This window comes from Paramormyrops kingsleyae, chromosome 3, assembly GCF_048594095.1.
Source record: "Paramormyrops kingsleyae isolate MSU_618 chromosome 3, PKINGS_0.4, whole genome shotgun sequence".
NCBI classification, from domain to species: domain Eukaryota; kingdom Metazoa; phylum Chordata; class Actinopteri; order Osteoglossiformes; family Mormyridae; genus Paramormyrops; species Paramormyrops kingsleyae.
Window position 1 is genome coordinate 21,109,470 of NC_132799.1, and position 15,331 is coordinate 21,124,800.

General features: G+C 42.9%; 1 protein-coding gene across 3 annotated transcripts in view; it reads right to left on the bottom strand.

The window, feature by feature from the left end:
* Positions 1–8,001: 8,001 nt before the first annotated feature.
* Positions 8,002–15,331, bottom strand: part of zswim8 (zinc finger, SWIM-type containing 8) — a 56,663-nt gene continuing 49,333 nt past the window's right edge. Inside the window, exons 32-33 of one of the 3 annotated variants that reach the window (XR_011989524.1) lie at positions 11,123–11,514; positions 8,002–9,273 (exon numbers count right to left, since the gene is read on the bottom strand). The gene's annotated coding sequence lies outside the window, so the exon portion shown is untranslated. The other 2 variants (XR_011989523.1, XR_011989522.1) reach the window with 2 other exon arrangements.

Below are 15,331 nucleotides of genomic sequence, written 5' to 3' on the forward strand. Positions count from 1 at the left end.
CCTCACAGAGCATGGAGTAACAATGAGGCGAAACAGACGACATCTACTGAAAGTGCCTCAGAAAGAAATTAGGGTCATGGACAGTGACACAAATGACATAACAATTCCAAGCCAGACACAAAAACCAGAAATGGCGGACAATCAAAACAGTTCTGACAGACAAAGACAAACTGACTGAGGTAACACAGAGACAAGGATCAAAAAGACAAATAGTGAGACCAAAGAGATTAATTGAGGAAATGTAAGGTACAAAGCACAAAAAAAGTGTCTGTTGAGTTAAACCAGTTAAGAGGAGTTGAAACCAGTTAAACTGTTGAATGGAAATCATGATGCAATGTATGAAGTTGGACAAGATGACATTTATTGAGAAAAAGGGAGATGTAATGATATGTGATGTTAATGTGTTTCATCACTAGGTGGCAGTATGATGTTGGTTAGAGGAAGTTGTAAGGAAAGAGTGTTTTGATAATAAACGACTGACAGAGCAGCAATTGGTGTGTGTTGTCAATACAATGCTATTATTAATATACACTCACCTAAAGGATTATTAGGAACACCTATTCAATTTCTCATTAATGCAATTATCTAATCAACCAATCACATGGCAGTTGCTTCAATGCATTTAGGGGTGTGGTCCTGGTCAAGACAATCTCCTGAACTCCAAACTGAATGTCAGAATGGGAAAGAAAGGTGATTTAAGCAATTTTGAGCGTGGCATGGTTGTTGGTGCCAGACGGGCCGGTCTGAGTATTTCACAATCTGCTCAGTTACTGGGATTTTCATGCACAACCATTTCTAGGGTTTACAAAGAATGGTGTGCAAAGGGAAAAACATCCAGTATGCGGCAGTCCTGTGGGCGAAAATGCCTTGTTGATGCTAGAGGTCAGAGGAGAATGGGCCGACTGATTCAAGCTGATAGAAGAGCAACTTTGACTGAAATAACCACTCGTTACAACCGAGGTATGCAGCAAAGCATTTGTGAAGCCACAACACGCACAACCTTGAGGCGGATGGGCTACAACAGCAGAAGACCCCACCGGGTACCACTCATCTCCACTACAAATAGGAAAAAGAGGCTACAATTTGCACGAGCTCACCAAAATTGGACAGTTGAAGACTGGAAAAATGTTGCCTGGTCTGATGAGTCTCGATTTCTGTTGAGACATTCAAATGGTAGAGTCAGAATTTGGCGTAAACAGAATGAGAACATGGATCCATCATGCCTTGTTACCACTGTGCAGGCTGGTCGTGGTGGTGTAATGGTGTTGGGGATGTTTTCTTGGCACACTTTAGGCCCCTTAGTGCCAATTGGGCATCGTTTAAATGCCACGGCCTACCTGAGCATTGTTTCTGACCATGTCCATCCCTTTATGACCACCATGTACCCATCCTCTGATGGCTACTTCCAGCAGGATAATGCACCATGTCACAAAGCTCGAATCATTTCAAATTGGTTTCTTGAACATGACAATGAGTTCACTGTACTAAAATGGCCCCCACAGTCACCAGATCTCAACCCAATAGAGCATCTTTGGGATGTGGTGGAACGGGAGCTTCGTGCCCTGGATGTGCATCCCACAAATCTCCATCAACTGCAAGATGCTATCCTATCAATATGGGCCAACATTTCTAAAGAATGCTTTCAGCACCTTGTTGAATCAATGCCACGTAGAATTAAGGCAGTTCTGAAGGCGAAAGGGGGTCAAACACCGTATTAGTATGGTGTTCCTAATAATCCTTTAGGTGAGTGTATTTTTGGCTAGCTTGCAGATGCCGTTACATCATGGTTGAGAGACACACAGTTGGCTCCTCAAAATCACAGTCAACAGTGACACTCACACTGTGACGTGCAACACTGGGGGACTAGCCAGCTCACATGGCACAAATGGGCCAGGATATGACTTGCTCAGTTCAGTAGCAACGAGGACTGAGACTCCCTAGAAGCTCATGGACTTCTAGGCTCCAAAATCCAAACACCTGTGGCTCCTCCCCCCATGAAGATATTTTCCTTCAGTTACTGCAGAAGCACCATGTGTGTTTGTTTGTACGCTGGGGCAGTGCTGCTCCTGGGTCACACACATCACAGAGATGCAGTTACCAGACAATATCCCCTCAAAATGTGTTTCTGGTTTGTTTTGCGTTGGGAGGGTGGGTAGCAGAAATTGATACCATTAAGTTTGTCATCAATCAATCAATCAGTCAGTCTTTTTTATATAGTATTGTTTTAACCACCGAGTTTACAAAATACAAAATACTTTACAGACATTTTAAAAGGTGAAAAATAAAGAAATGAAAATAAGCACACAAGAAACAATAATAAAAAAATGAATAAATAATACAACATTTTAAATTAATAATAATAATAAAATACAACCAAAAACATGGGACTTTAACCACCCTTGTTCTCAGAAGGGGACTTTAATCCACACCAAACCAAGACTAGCCCCTACCTCACCGGGGCTCTTGCCCCTACCTCTTGTCAGCAGGGAGTGACCCCCATATTCTCGAAAATAAATGAATTAAAGAAGCTACAATAATAAGTTATTTTATACCTCAGAACTCAACTTAATCCATTCAGAACTCCGGATCGAATCCTAAAAAGTTCGAGTTCTGATCGAATCTTCCCCATAAGAAATAATGGAAAACCAATTAATTGATTCCCGGCCCCAAAAAATTACACCTAAATATGTTTTTTTCAGCATTTAAACACAAAATGAACAGGATAAAAAAAGAAGAGCATATACTGTACTAAACACATCTAAGCACATTCATCAAAACAGTAATTTGTAAAGTAAGAAAATAAATGTATCCAAACAATGTGTAAAGTTAGAAAAAACAATGTGTCCTGCCCTGATCGTCCACTCCTTCCGTGTGCCACGCCCCCTCGTTAACCCCGTGTGGAATCTCCGTGTGATCAGCTGTTTCTGGTTGATATCATTAGTCCTCCATATTTAGTCCGCGTTTCAGTTTGTTTTCCCAGTTCGGTCATTGTATTATCCGTCTGCGTTTTGCCTGCCTTACCTGTAATTAAACCCCGTATTCCCGATACCCTGACGTCTGCGCCTTTGTCTCCTTTCCGACCCACGTGGCACAACAATATTATTATAATTAAACGTTTTAATGGTTTATTATTCATATTAAAATAATGAATAAGAAATCTTTATTTTTAAATGTATTTTATTATATAATAATAATTACTGTTACTGTGTATCATTGTCTAAATGTATTTTTACTATCTAAATATATGTATTCAGTTAGTGTAAACATGTGTAACAGTGTTAGTTTGGTAAATTAGCTGTACTTGCTATATTTTTAGCTATACTTCTTTTTCCGTTATGGCGAGAGTGAGGGAAACCGCTTGGCACCGGAGTGCCCAATACGTCGATCGCGAACGACCGGTAGATCGCGCGACATTCAAAAAAACATTTTTTTAAGTGCCACTTGATAAACGTAAAGGGCGGCTAGTTTGCGGTTGCTTAATTAAAACTTTATTACATTAGGTTACCATAACATCTGCTTAGAGCCCTTCTTTTCTAATGTATCTTGGATCACATGGGTCACCAAGCAGAAAACGCGAATGTATTGCGAGCTAATGCGAAACTCCAGCGAGCAAAGGATCAGAGGAAGATACTTTACTTACTGGCCACCAAGAAAAGTCAATATCAGCAAGGCAGTAAAGGAAGAAATTGTTCCAAGCACACAGGGACGGATTATGGGTTGTGTGGGCCCCTGGGCAAAACGTTCGCGAGGGCCCCCCCCCTCTCCTGGAGCCGACACCTTATCGTGGTGGAGGGGTTTGCGTGTTCCAGTGATCCCAGGAGCTAAGTTGCCCGGGGCTTTATGCCCTTGGTAGAGTCACCCAAGGTATACAGGTCCTGGGTGAGGAACCAGACAAAGTGCGGCTCAAAAGACCTTGGCGGTCCGATCCTCGGCTGCAGAAGCTAGCTCTTGGGACATGGAATGTCACATCTCTGATGGGGAAGGAGCCTGAGCTGGTGTGCGAGGTTGTGTAGTTCCAGCTAGACATAGTCGGGCTCACCTCAACGCACAGCTTGGGCTCTGGAACCAGTCTCCTCGAAGGGGGTTGGACCCTCCTCCACTCTGGAGTTGCCTGCGGGGAGAGGCGCCGACCGGGGGTAGGCGTACTTATTGCCCCCTGGCTGGGCACCTGTACATTGGGGTTTACCGCAGTGGACGAGAGGGTAGCCTCCCTTCACCTTCAGGTGGGGGGACGGGTTCTGACTGTTGTTTGCGCTTATGCGCCGAGCGGCAGTTCAGAGTACCCACCCTTTTTAGAGTCCCTGGAAGGGGTGTTGGAGAGCACTCATTCTGGGGACTCTCTTGTTCTGCTGGGGGACTTCAGTGCTCATGTGGGCAATGACAGTGAGACCTGGAGTGGCGTGATTGGGAGGAATGGGCCCCCCCGATCTGAACCCAAGTGGTGTTCTGTTGTTGGACTTCTGTGCTCGTCATGGATTGTCCATAATGAACACCATGTTCAGGCATAAGGGTGTTCACATGTGCACTTGGCACCAGGACACCCTAGGCCGCAGTTCGATGATCGACTTTGGACACTCGGGTGAAGAGAGGGGCGGAGCTGTCAACTGATCACTACCTGGTGGTGGGTTGGCTCCACTGGTGGGGGAGGAAGCTGGCCAGGCCTGGCAGGCCCAAGCGTATAGTGCGGGACTGCTGGGAACGTCTGGCGGAATCCCCTGTCAGGAGGAGTTTCAACTCCTACCTCCGGCAGAACTTCTCCCATGTCCCAGGGGAGGCGGGGGACATTGAGTCCGAATGGGCCATGTTCCGCACCTCCATTGTGGAGGCTGGCTGACCGGAGCTGTGGCCGTAAGGTGGTCGGTGCCTGTCGCGGTGGCAACCCGCTGGTGGACACCAGTGGTGAGGGATGCCGTCAAGCTGAAGAAGGAGTCCTATCGGGCCTTTTTAGCCTGTGGGACTCCAGAGGCAGCTGACAGGTACCGGCAGGCCAAGCAGGATGCAGCTTTGGCGGTCGCTGGAGGCAAAAACTCGGGTTTGGGAGGAGTTTGATGAGGCCATGGAAACGACTTCCGGATGGCTTCGAGGCGATTCTGGTCCACCATCCGGTGGCTCCGGGCCGGAAAGCGGTGCAACATCCACACTGTTTATGGTGGGGATGGGGTGCTGCTGACCTCAACCCGGGACGTTTTGGGTCGGTGGAAGGAGTACTTCGAAGACCTCCTCAATCCCACCGACACGCCTTCCAATGTGGAAGCAGAGTATGGGGACTTGGGTGTGGACTCCCGTATCTCGGGGACGGAGGTCACTGAGGTGGTTAAAAAGCTCCTCAGTGGCCGAGCCCCAGGGGTGGATGAGATCCGCCCGGAGTTCCTTAAGGCTCTGGATGCTGTGGGGCTGTCCTGGTTGACACGCATCTGCAGCATCGCGTGGACATCGGGGGCAGTGCCTCTGGACTGGCAGACCGGGGTGGTGGTCCCCCTCTTCAAGAAGGGGGACCAGAGGGTGTGGTCCAACTATAGGGGGATAACACTCCTCAGCATCCCTGGTAAGGTCTATTCGGGGATTATGGAGAGGAGGGTCCGCCAGATTGTCGAACCTCGGATTCAGGAGGAGCAGTGTGGTTTTCGCCCCGGCCGTGGAACAGTGGACCAGCTCTATACTCTCCGCAGGGTTCTGGAGGGTTCATGGGAGTTTGCCCAACCAGTCTACATGTGTTTTGTAGACTTTGAGAATATTGCTCTCTCTATTCACAGAAAATGCTGTTAAAGACGCGTGGATTGACTATGCCATTGGAGTGTGCAAGAAAGTTGTCAGTGCCTTCTCCTTCAGCTGAAAAAAGTGGAGAGACATGGCAGCGGTGCAACCTGAACTTGGTCTACCTACCCACCAGCTCATCTCAGAGTCTCCAAGTTGGTGGGGTTCAAGACAACAAATGACTGAAAGAATACTTGAACAAGAGAAGGCCATTAGGCAAGTGGTCAGATACAAAAACAAGATACCTAGTACCCACATGGTAAGACACTGATGTGCTGAACGTGCTGTTCCATTGTCTGGTGAAACCTACGTGAGTATCTCTTTCCATAAACCGGTGCTCCACCTGTTCAACAACAGTCTACTGAAGTCTGAGTAGGGAGAGACTGAGCTCACAAAAAAAAAATACTGGAGTATCTGAACAAGAAATACAGCGATCTGGCTACAGTTGAACTCTTAGACATGGCATCACTTGTAGACCCCTGAATCCAGACAATAGAACATGACAAAGTGGACAGACTAAAGGAGAGGGCTATTACAGAGTTACTGTCTTGGTTGGCCGAGAAGGCTGCCCCTGAATCATGCAGAGCTGTGAGTGTACATAAAGAGGATCCTGAAGTTCAGTGTGGAAGTCTGGAAAAGGTGCCCCAAGGAGACGCTGAGCCTGTCTCAAAGAGGAAAAAAAACACTAGGGAACTTCTTTAAGAAGCCAGTGGCATTTGCCCTGACTTCTGAAGAAAACAAAATTAAATCTGAACTGTCAACTTACTTGCTGAGCCCTGACATGGACCCACACACAGAGATGGGCATCTGGAACCAGTCTCCTCGAAGGGGGTTGGACCCTCCTCCACTCTGGAGTTGCCAGGCATCCCTATTAGGCTGAAATATATCTGGACATATTCTGAATGCAAAACAAAAATACTGAGTGGAAAAATGTATTTAAATACAAATAGAAAATACTGTGTAAAAATGTATTTAAATACAAATACAGTATTTTGTATTTTTAAAGTACACAAAATTAGAGTTGTATGTATCGAGACCGGTCTTGGTCTCGAGACCACTTTTACGCTGTCTTGGTCTTGTCACAGTCTCGACGGTCTATTGTCTTAGTCTTGTCTTGGTCTCGGATCCCTCGGTCTTGTCTTGGTCTCGCTGTCTTGTCTTGTCTCAGATCGACACGCAACGTAACAATCGATAGTGCAACATTATTATTATTTCGCCTTTAGCGCCCTTCAAATGCAACCAATCGATAACATACATGCATTTTGTTGTGATTCAGACATTGGCGCTCATCCAATCAAAATACGCGTTATACACGCAAAATCATTGTAGCGATAGTTAAATGTTAGATGCAGCATCACAGTGAGTAGTAAACCTCGTCAGTTAAAGTACAGAAAAAAATGTCAGCGAATTCTTCTGTCATAAAGTTTGTGTTCATAGAACACAGAGAGTTTTTTTGCAGCACAGGTAAAAAAAAAAAAAAAAAAGCATTCGGCAAAATGCATATTTTGCAGATTTTCCTTGACCGAGACAGCCGGGACTACCTCAACCTTCACCAGGCACCTGGAGCGTAAACACCCTGAAAGGTTAGCTAGCCAGTATACCATCTACCCATCTTCAAACTCTTTTACGTACCTTTCCAACCTCAGATGATCAGATCACGTATACTTTATGTATTATTGTTATTTATCATGAGTATATCACACGCGCCGTATAAATTATTTAGGGACAGATTTTTTTTGCAAGATTCTCTGCAGACTTAACTGGTGAAGAGTGTAACTACATGCTAAGTACAGGTAGGCTAGCTAGCTCTTTCATGTAGTGGCAATCGGCTACTTAAACATTAACAGTTTTCACTAACTTTAGCCTAGATATTTTGGCGAATTCACTGAGAGTGTAACTTCAGACTTTATTGAGTAGTTTTTTCTCTTTCACTTCTTGTCAATACAGCTATGTCTGATAGCTGGCTGACATAAAGAGGCTTAATGCAATATGTAAAGTTAATGTACAGCAGAGCATGTGAGCGGAGTGGAGCGGTGAGAATTTCCGCTCCTCGCTCACGAGGCTGCTTGCTCCGCCGCTCCTGTGCTCTAATTCGCACTATGCCGCTCCGCTGAACACCGCTCCTCGCTCCCCCAAAATTTCCTCCCGCTCCAGTCTCGCTTCAATTTGACAAATAATCTGCATGCCTAACAAATGTCACCTTAAACCGAAGCATTATATCATAAAGAAATATGAGCAACAGCAACATTGCCACTCAGATAATATTTATTTTTAAGCAACATATAGGCAACAACGGACACGTTTTGGCAACGGCATTCCACACAAAAATAGGCTTAAAAATAAAGGAATCAGTGGGTTTAATAGTCTAAAGAATATACAGGCTAAGCATCCACGTTTTAAATTCCTCAATTTTTTTCTGTTGATGCTGCTTTCTGTTTTCAGTTCTCTATAAAATAAAGTTTCAATGACAGCGTTAAATTTAAATTTAAAGTTAAATTTTAAAAATCCTATTAGACCTACTTTGAATGACAAAACGAATTTGATTACCGATGCTTACTTTATAGGCTTTTATACTTTAATTTGCTTTATAGACTTGATATACTACAACTATATATAAAACTCGCTTTGCTCTGGCTTCCGCCTGTTCGCGTAGCACACTCTCATGTTTCTGAGAAAAATGATTCCAAAGTGAATCTTTACTCACTGGAACAGTTTCACCGCATTGTTGTTCTTGCTCTACATTATTGTCATCTATACGTTTGATAAGAATATTACACTTGTATGATCTACCAGTTTAATTTGTGAAATACTTTGCGAATTCCATCTCGGCCAATTTGTGTAACAGTCTTGATTATTGTACAGATGAATTCTGGGTAGAGCGTTTCCCCAGTCTACACAGTGTTGCCTTGAAAGTCCTCTCAGTCCCTGCATTTTCTGCCCCAGTTGAGAGAGTTTTTAGTAGAGGAGGCATTCTAATGAGACCCCACTGTGCACGGCTAGGCTATAAGATGTTGCCGTCTTTAGTTTTCCTGAAGTGCAATCAACCACTGCTTTATAATGTGAATTGTTTTCTCTCTCCTCCCTGTTTGACTAAATAAATGTCACCATTGACCTTTAAATAACATCTGCATATCACATTGTGTTGACTTAACAGGCCTAATCCATTTCAGGGAAGTTTATATCATGCAGTGTTATTTGGCTAGTACTACTACAATGGGACATGATGCAATTTCAAGTTTATAATTGTGTATCTTCAATTTGATGTTACAATTTTATCTACAAATTAAGTATAATTGAAATCAGTTACATATTTCCCATCCCTTAGACAGTTGTTGGAGGTGTTAGCTGTTTTGTCAGATGACTTTGGGACCAATCAGTACCCGTCATGTCAGTCCTCAACAGCACACAAAAGTTAAGGGAGTCTCGGTCTTGACTCGGTCTGTCTTGGTCTTGGTCTTGTCTTGGTCTCGATACCCTCTGGTCTTGGTAGTGTCTTGGTCTTGATTTAGGCGGTCTTGACTACAAGTACACACAAAATACATGTGAAATTGACCATCAAGTGCAGGCATCCCTATTAGGCTGAAATATATCTGGACATATTCTGAATGCAAAACAAAAACATTTAGATGTGTACTACTGATTAGAAATGATCTTCCCTTCCCCTGCCCTGTAGAAAAAACAAAACTATTTTTTCCCCCCAAACATCTTTTATTACGTTTTATCACCATCATGACTTCAACTCAGTAACAAGAACTCAATAACACAAAGTCAATTATAAAACTGATGGTGTACTCCTCAAGATGGTGTACCTGTGTGTTTCAGACATCCATCTATTCGATACCCTTTAGCACTACCAGCTTTTCAAAAAGATTGGGTTTCAGGCGTCGTCTGTGTGGCCTATTGATTAAGCCTGCAAATGAATACAAGCGTTCTACAGGAGCTGAAGAGGGGATGATTGTGTTGAACCTCAGAAACAGTTGTCTAATAAGTGGATACTGGTCCAAGACTTCCAACTCCTTTCTCTGATCTTCTAGAAAGTGCAATGTCTCCAGTTCAGCTTTGCTGTGTGTAGACTTGCCAGAGACCTCAACATCTTCAGTAAAGACAAAAAAGTCTTCCACTTCACCATCAGCAGTTGTTGAACTTGACCCACTCTCCATGACAAGCCCAAGGTCTGCTGCTGACTGGATCATTAGTTCATGGATTCGTTTTTTTTTCCCCCTGACAATTGCTGGGGTAGCCAGCGCATTTTGAAGTATGGATGGGTTACACTTGCCAGGATTGCCTCATTGACTTCTGGTTTAAGTTGTAGAAAGCTGCTGAATCTGCTTCTGAAACCATCCATAATGGCTTGCAAAAGGTGAGAACAGTATCTGAAATTGGAGGAACGTAAAGCTTCAAGTTTAGATTTCACAGCAAACAGGGTGGGAAGAAGCTCAGCATAATAGCAGGATGACTGGTCCTGTAATCGATCAATGGCGACTGCAAAGGGCTTCAAGATTTTGGTGTACTCCTCCAGGTAATCTAGTTCAGCATCCCTGAAGGAAGGTAGGTTCAATTTCAACATGATATCTCCAAGTTTTCCTCTTTGAGTGATCAACTGGTTGAGACTGTCATAGAGAGAGTTCCATCGTGTTGGACATGGTGTGATCAGCCTGCAGTTTAACACCTCAGAGAGCTTCTCGGCACTCTTTGGTCTGCCTGATGCATTCCATAATGTAGAACATTTACCCATTGGCATTGTTGAGACGAGAGAGACTAGGATTGTCTCTGATGGCTATCTTTGCATCTGTGGTGGCCACTAAACTCAAGGTGTGGCATGCACACCTCAAGTGGGTTGGCAAAACAATTCCATTCTCATTATACTCTGGAACTGATGAATCAATGTGTACAAAAGACAGATCCTCATTACCATCTTCCTCATCTTGCTCTTCTATAGTGATGCTAAACTCTTTAAAGGCCTTTACAATATTAGACCCGTTGTCTGTCACTGTGGCCACAATGCACTCATGTGACAGCCCAAATTCAGAGTGGATTTCATCCAACACTTCAGCAATTTGGTTATATCTGTGTGGACTTGGAAAATGTCTGCAAGCCAATGTCACAGACTGGCGTTCCAATGTGTCATTATGAACCCAGTGAGCTGTGACTCCTATGAAACTAGACACACTAGTGGACCAGATGTCAGCCGTGGTGCAAAGATGTTTGGTTGTTTTCAACAAGTCTTTTACGCTACTAATTTTTGAATCAAATTCACAATCAATTCTTCTGCACAGTGTTCTCCTTGACATCACAGATGAGTGTGGGCTAAGTCCCTGAATCAAATCAATAAATTCCTTCTGCTCAACTGTTGAGAGTGGATGCATACCTTGAACAACATAGGAAACAATCAGCTCATCTAATCTTCTTTGTTGCACCACTGAGGATCCTGAAAACAACTTGGTCTGCTTGTATTTGGTGTTGGCTGGTTTTCCTTTCTTTGCTCCTATGACATCCTTCTTATGTTGTTCATAGTCCTGGATAGCTTCAGGGTGCATCCTCTTTAAATGAACTTTGAAATTCGTTGTTGCAGATAAAGAACCAAATATGATGTTTTTCTTTTTTGTGCACAATTTACATTCGTCTTGAACTTGGCCCAGTTCAGTTTGTTTTACAATCTCAAAGTATTTGCCATCCAATATTGCTGACCTAACCCGCCCAGTTGAATTAGTTGATAGAATTTCTGGTGAATCATAATCATCCTCTTCAGCCAGGTAAACACTGTAAAATGGATGGGAGACTGTTTATTAATATCATGCATGAACTTAAGTGAAACATACACATTTTAAACTAGGGACTGGGGGGGCAGGGAGGTCAGTTAAGAATTTATGTGGGGAGAGACGGAAAGCCCAAATAAATATTAAAAGTAGACACTGGAAAAGGCCTACCATTAGTGGTATGTATTTGAATGCTAGGAGTATTAGAAACAAAATTAATGACTTAGAGGCTTTAATTTCTTCAGACAATTACGACATTATAGGAATAACTGAAACATGGATGAGTGACAATGATGGTGATGAATATAATACCGATGGTTATACGTTGTTCCATAGAGACCGGATAGGCAAGAAGGGAGGTGGTGAAACATACACATTTTAAATAGAACAACTCATAGAAATGTTATGGGACAAGAACAAAAAACCTAATCTTGTTAAATATAATTGGCTAAGCTAATTATAAATAGTCATAGCGAATGAAGAAACTACATAGGACTACTGACTTTTAATTCCTTACCTCATCTCTGCTCTCTCAGTCATTCTGTCACCATAATCTCCCTCTCTCTTTCTTTCTTTCTTTAGTGCTTGCTTCCTTGCTGGTAATATAATATGGATGGTTATACGTTGTTTATATATAATTCCTGCTGCCCCACTAAACACTGCAAGGATTTATTTGCTCTAAATGACCTAGGCCTATGTAAACGATTTTGAAATGTTTAATCGATTCACACTTTATATCATCGCTGCCTAAGATATATAAAGTTCTGTCATATCATCCAGCCCTAACATGCAGTAATGTTTTAAACACATTTCACTAGCTAGTTGATAGATTAAAAAAAAAACTATCAAAACTGATTGGCTAACAGGCAGCTAACGTTATTTTCCTCCTACACGTGTCGGTGCTTTTTTATTCTTTCATGTTTACTGTAGGGCTGGACCAGAATATTCGAATATTCGTTTGGAGGGATGGCATTCGAGTTTTCATTTTGAGATTCGAATATTCGGGGGGGAAAAAAAAAAAACACGTGACATCGATCCCTGCGAAATGGTTCTCATCCGTGCTTAAATGACTAGCCCTTGCGGCAACGCCAACATCGTGATTTACTCATGGGCGTAAATTTCATTTAACAGTAGGAGGGGGACAATAAATATAAAATTTCTCATGAGCAATTTTTGAAGGGGACACAAATAATACAGTCAAATTGTACTTATAAAGATATGTCCCCACAATGAAAAACTTTGCTTCTATCATTATTATTGTAGCATGTAGACTGCGTCATTATGGTTATTTTCAAAGTTTTTCTCAGGTTCAATGACAAAGCAGATTTTTCTTCAAAACTATTTATTGCATTGTTTGTTATGTTGTTTACAGTCAAGCCATCAACATACAATAAAATTTAAACATGACTGTTTGTTGCCCGAGTTGCCCTTGTGACGTAATTTCAACATGGCGACTTGGTTTGTTTGTAGTTTATTTACTGTTCGAAAAAAGAATATCGCTATGAATGTACTAAAATATTTTATAAAGCTTTTAATGTGGTTTGACTAGTTCGTGTTTCTTGTTTGTCTCTCGGAAAAATCTAAATTTCTCCATTTTCTTCATTTGGAAAACTCCAAATCTGCTAAAATATAAAGCAACAACACACAGCAACGTGTTCATGGAGGCAGCCATGTTTGTTCCGAGATGTGGGTAGCTCAAACGGGAGATTGTCGGACGTGATGTCACTCAACTCGGAATTTCCGAGTTCCGAGAGAAAAACGAACGCACCATTAATACAGAGGACTAATGACAACAACCAGGAACAGCTGATCACATGGGGATCCCACACGGGGTTAACGAAGGGGCGTGGCACACTGAAGGAGCGGACGATCGGGGCAGGACAGGGGTAATGTTGGGATAAGATCTTTATCGTTTTGGAAGCCATTAAGAAAGAAATACTCTTCTTGTTTTATCCTGTTCATTTTGTGTTTAAATGCTAAAAAAAACATTTAGGTGTAATTTTGGGGAGCCGGGAACCAATTAATTGGTTTTCCATTATTTCTTATGGGAAAAATTCGATCAGAACTCAAACTTTTTAGGATTCGATTCGGAGTCCGGAACAGATTAAGTTCGAGAACCGAGGTGCCACTGTATATGTTTTATCAAAATATTAAATAGTATAAAGAGTTTTAAGTATAATCTATTTTTCAGTCTCGGTTCTCCCGAGAACTTCTGCTCTGTGTATACCCGTGTCACTGTCTCTGTATTTTAAAACTTGCCCTGTTGTCAGATGGACATCGATCATCTGTTCTCTGTCATGAGTCTCTACAGCATCAACATCGTATAGTCTTGTATGTCTTGTCCCTGTGCATTCACTTTCTGTGTCATTCATGTCATTGTCAGTACTGTAGTTCCTATTATCTCCCATCTTTTCTCCACGTTTGTGACATTTTCTGTGTAATCATCAATATCCATGTTATGGTCAGCTACTTGTGATAACTCATCTCCTTGTTTGATGTCATTTTCAGCATTGACATTTCTGAGGTGTTGATCATCAGTGCTAACCTTTCTGAGTCTGAGGTAGTGTACCTTCACACAGGTTCCTCCATGTCAGACAAAGACCACTGCTCCATCTTGACCAATCACAACTCCTGGTCCTTTCCACTCTGGACGGGCCACTCTTTTATAGTACACTTTATCGCCCATTTCATCTCTCTCATCCGTGTTGTACAATTGTTTACGCAATGCTCTCCTTATTCTTTCTGAACATTCTGCCTCTATAAATGCTTTTCTTGCTGCATGTAAAGCGGAGATACGCTTGGCTACCTACTCACTTTTTGTGGTGCCCTCTAATGCTGGAGGCTTGTCGATCAGCACAGAGGGCAAGTTTGGATTCTGTCCAAATACCAACTGATGAGGTCTGTAACCATAAACATTTTGCAAGGTGTTCTTTGCCATAAGCGCCCAGTCCAATGCAGTTTTACAGTCACAGCCATTACTTGCTCTCACCTTGATGATGATTTCAGTCAGTATCTGATTGTGTCTTTCTGATTGTGTAGCAGAATGCTTCCCTCCAAAAATCCTCTTTAGTGCCGATTTCATAGAGGCAAAAGTTAATTCTGTACACGCTGTTAGAGCTAACTGGCGATCTTTCACTTCCAAGCATGCAGAATCTAGCAGTTTGAAGGCTAACATAGCATCGGGAAGTTCCATTCTGTACTTACGCATTCGTGAATATCTCTGTTCAAATTCAATTATATAGTCAGTCATGGAGGCATTTTTATCTCTCACATTTCAATCAACGTTCGAGTAGGCTTCATACGTTCGATCCTTTTCCTATTTGAGAAATATGCCATCAAGCGCTTTAAGCAGCATTGTCATGCTGTTTTCCTTGTTTAAATCATGTACTGGCACTTCCTTCCCACTTCCCTCCCTGATAGTGTCAACGCCACTGCGAGTGCTTGTTTCTCTTTGTCAAGCTCTGTTACCCTTGTCCAGACCGCAAGTTCATTCTTCCAGGTTTCGTATGGCTAATTGTCGAAGGCAAACCGAAGGCAAAGGGGGAGGACGCTGGCGTGTTTTGTCGCCGCTTCCCCTATATCCTCTATGCTCTTATGCTTTACGCTCTCCCCGAGGTAGTTTGACTACTTCCTAGTTGTTTTATGGTTTGTAATCTACAAACTACAAGCCATAATTTATTGAACTGAACTGGCTCTGTCGAGCTCCAAGTAGCCCCCGATCTCCACCGCAGTCGATTCCCGTACCTCTCGCTGGCGGACCCCTTCAGCGGCTGGCGGCATGACGCTCACGTACACCGCCGCACAGCTACTTAGCCTCGATA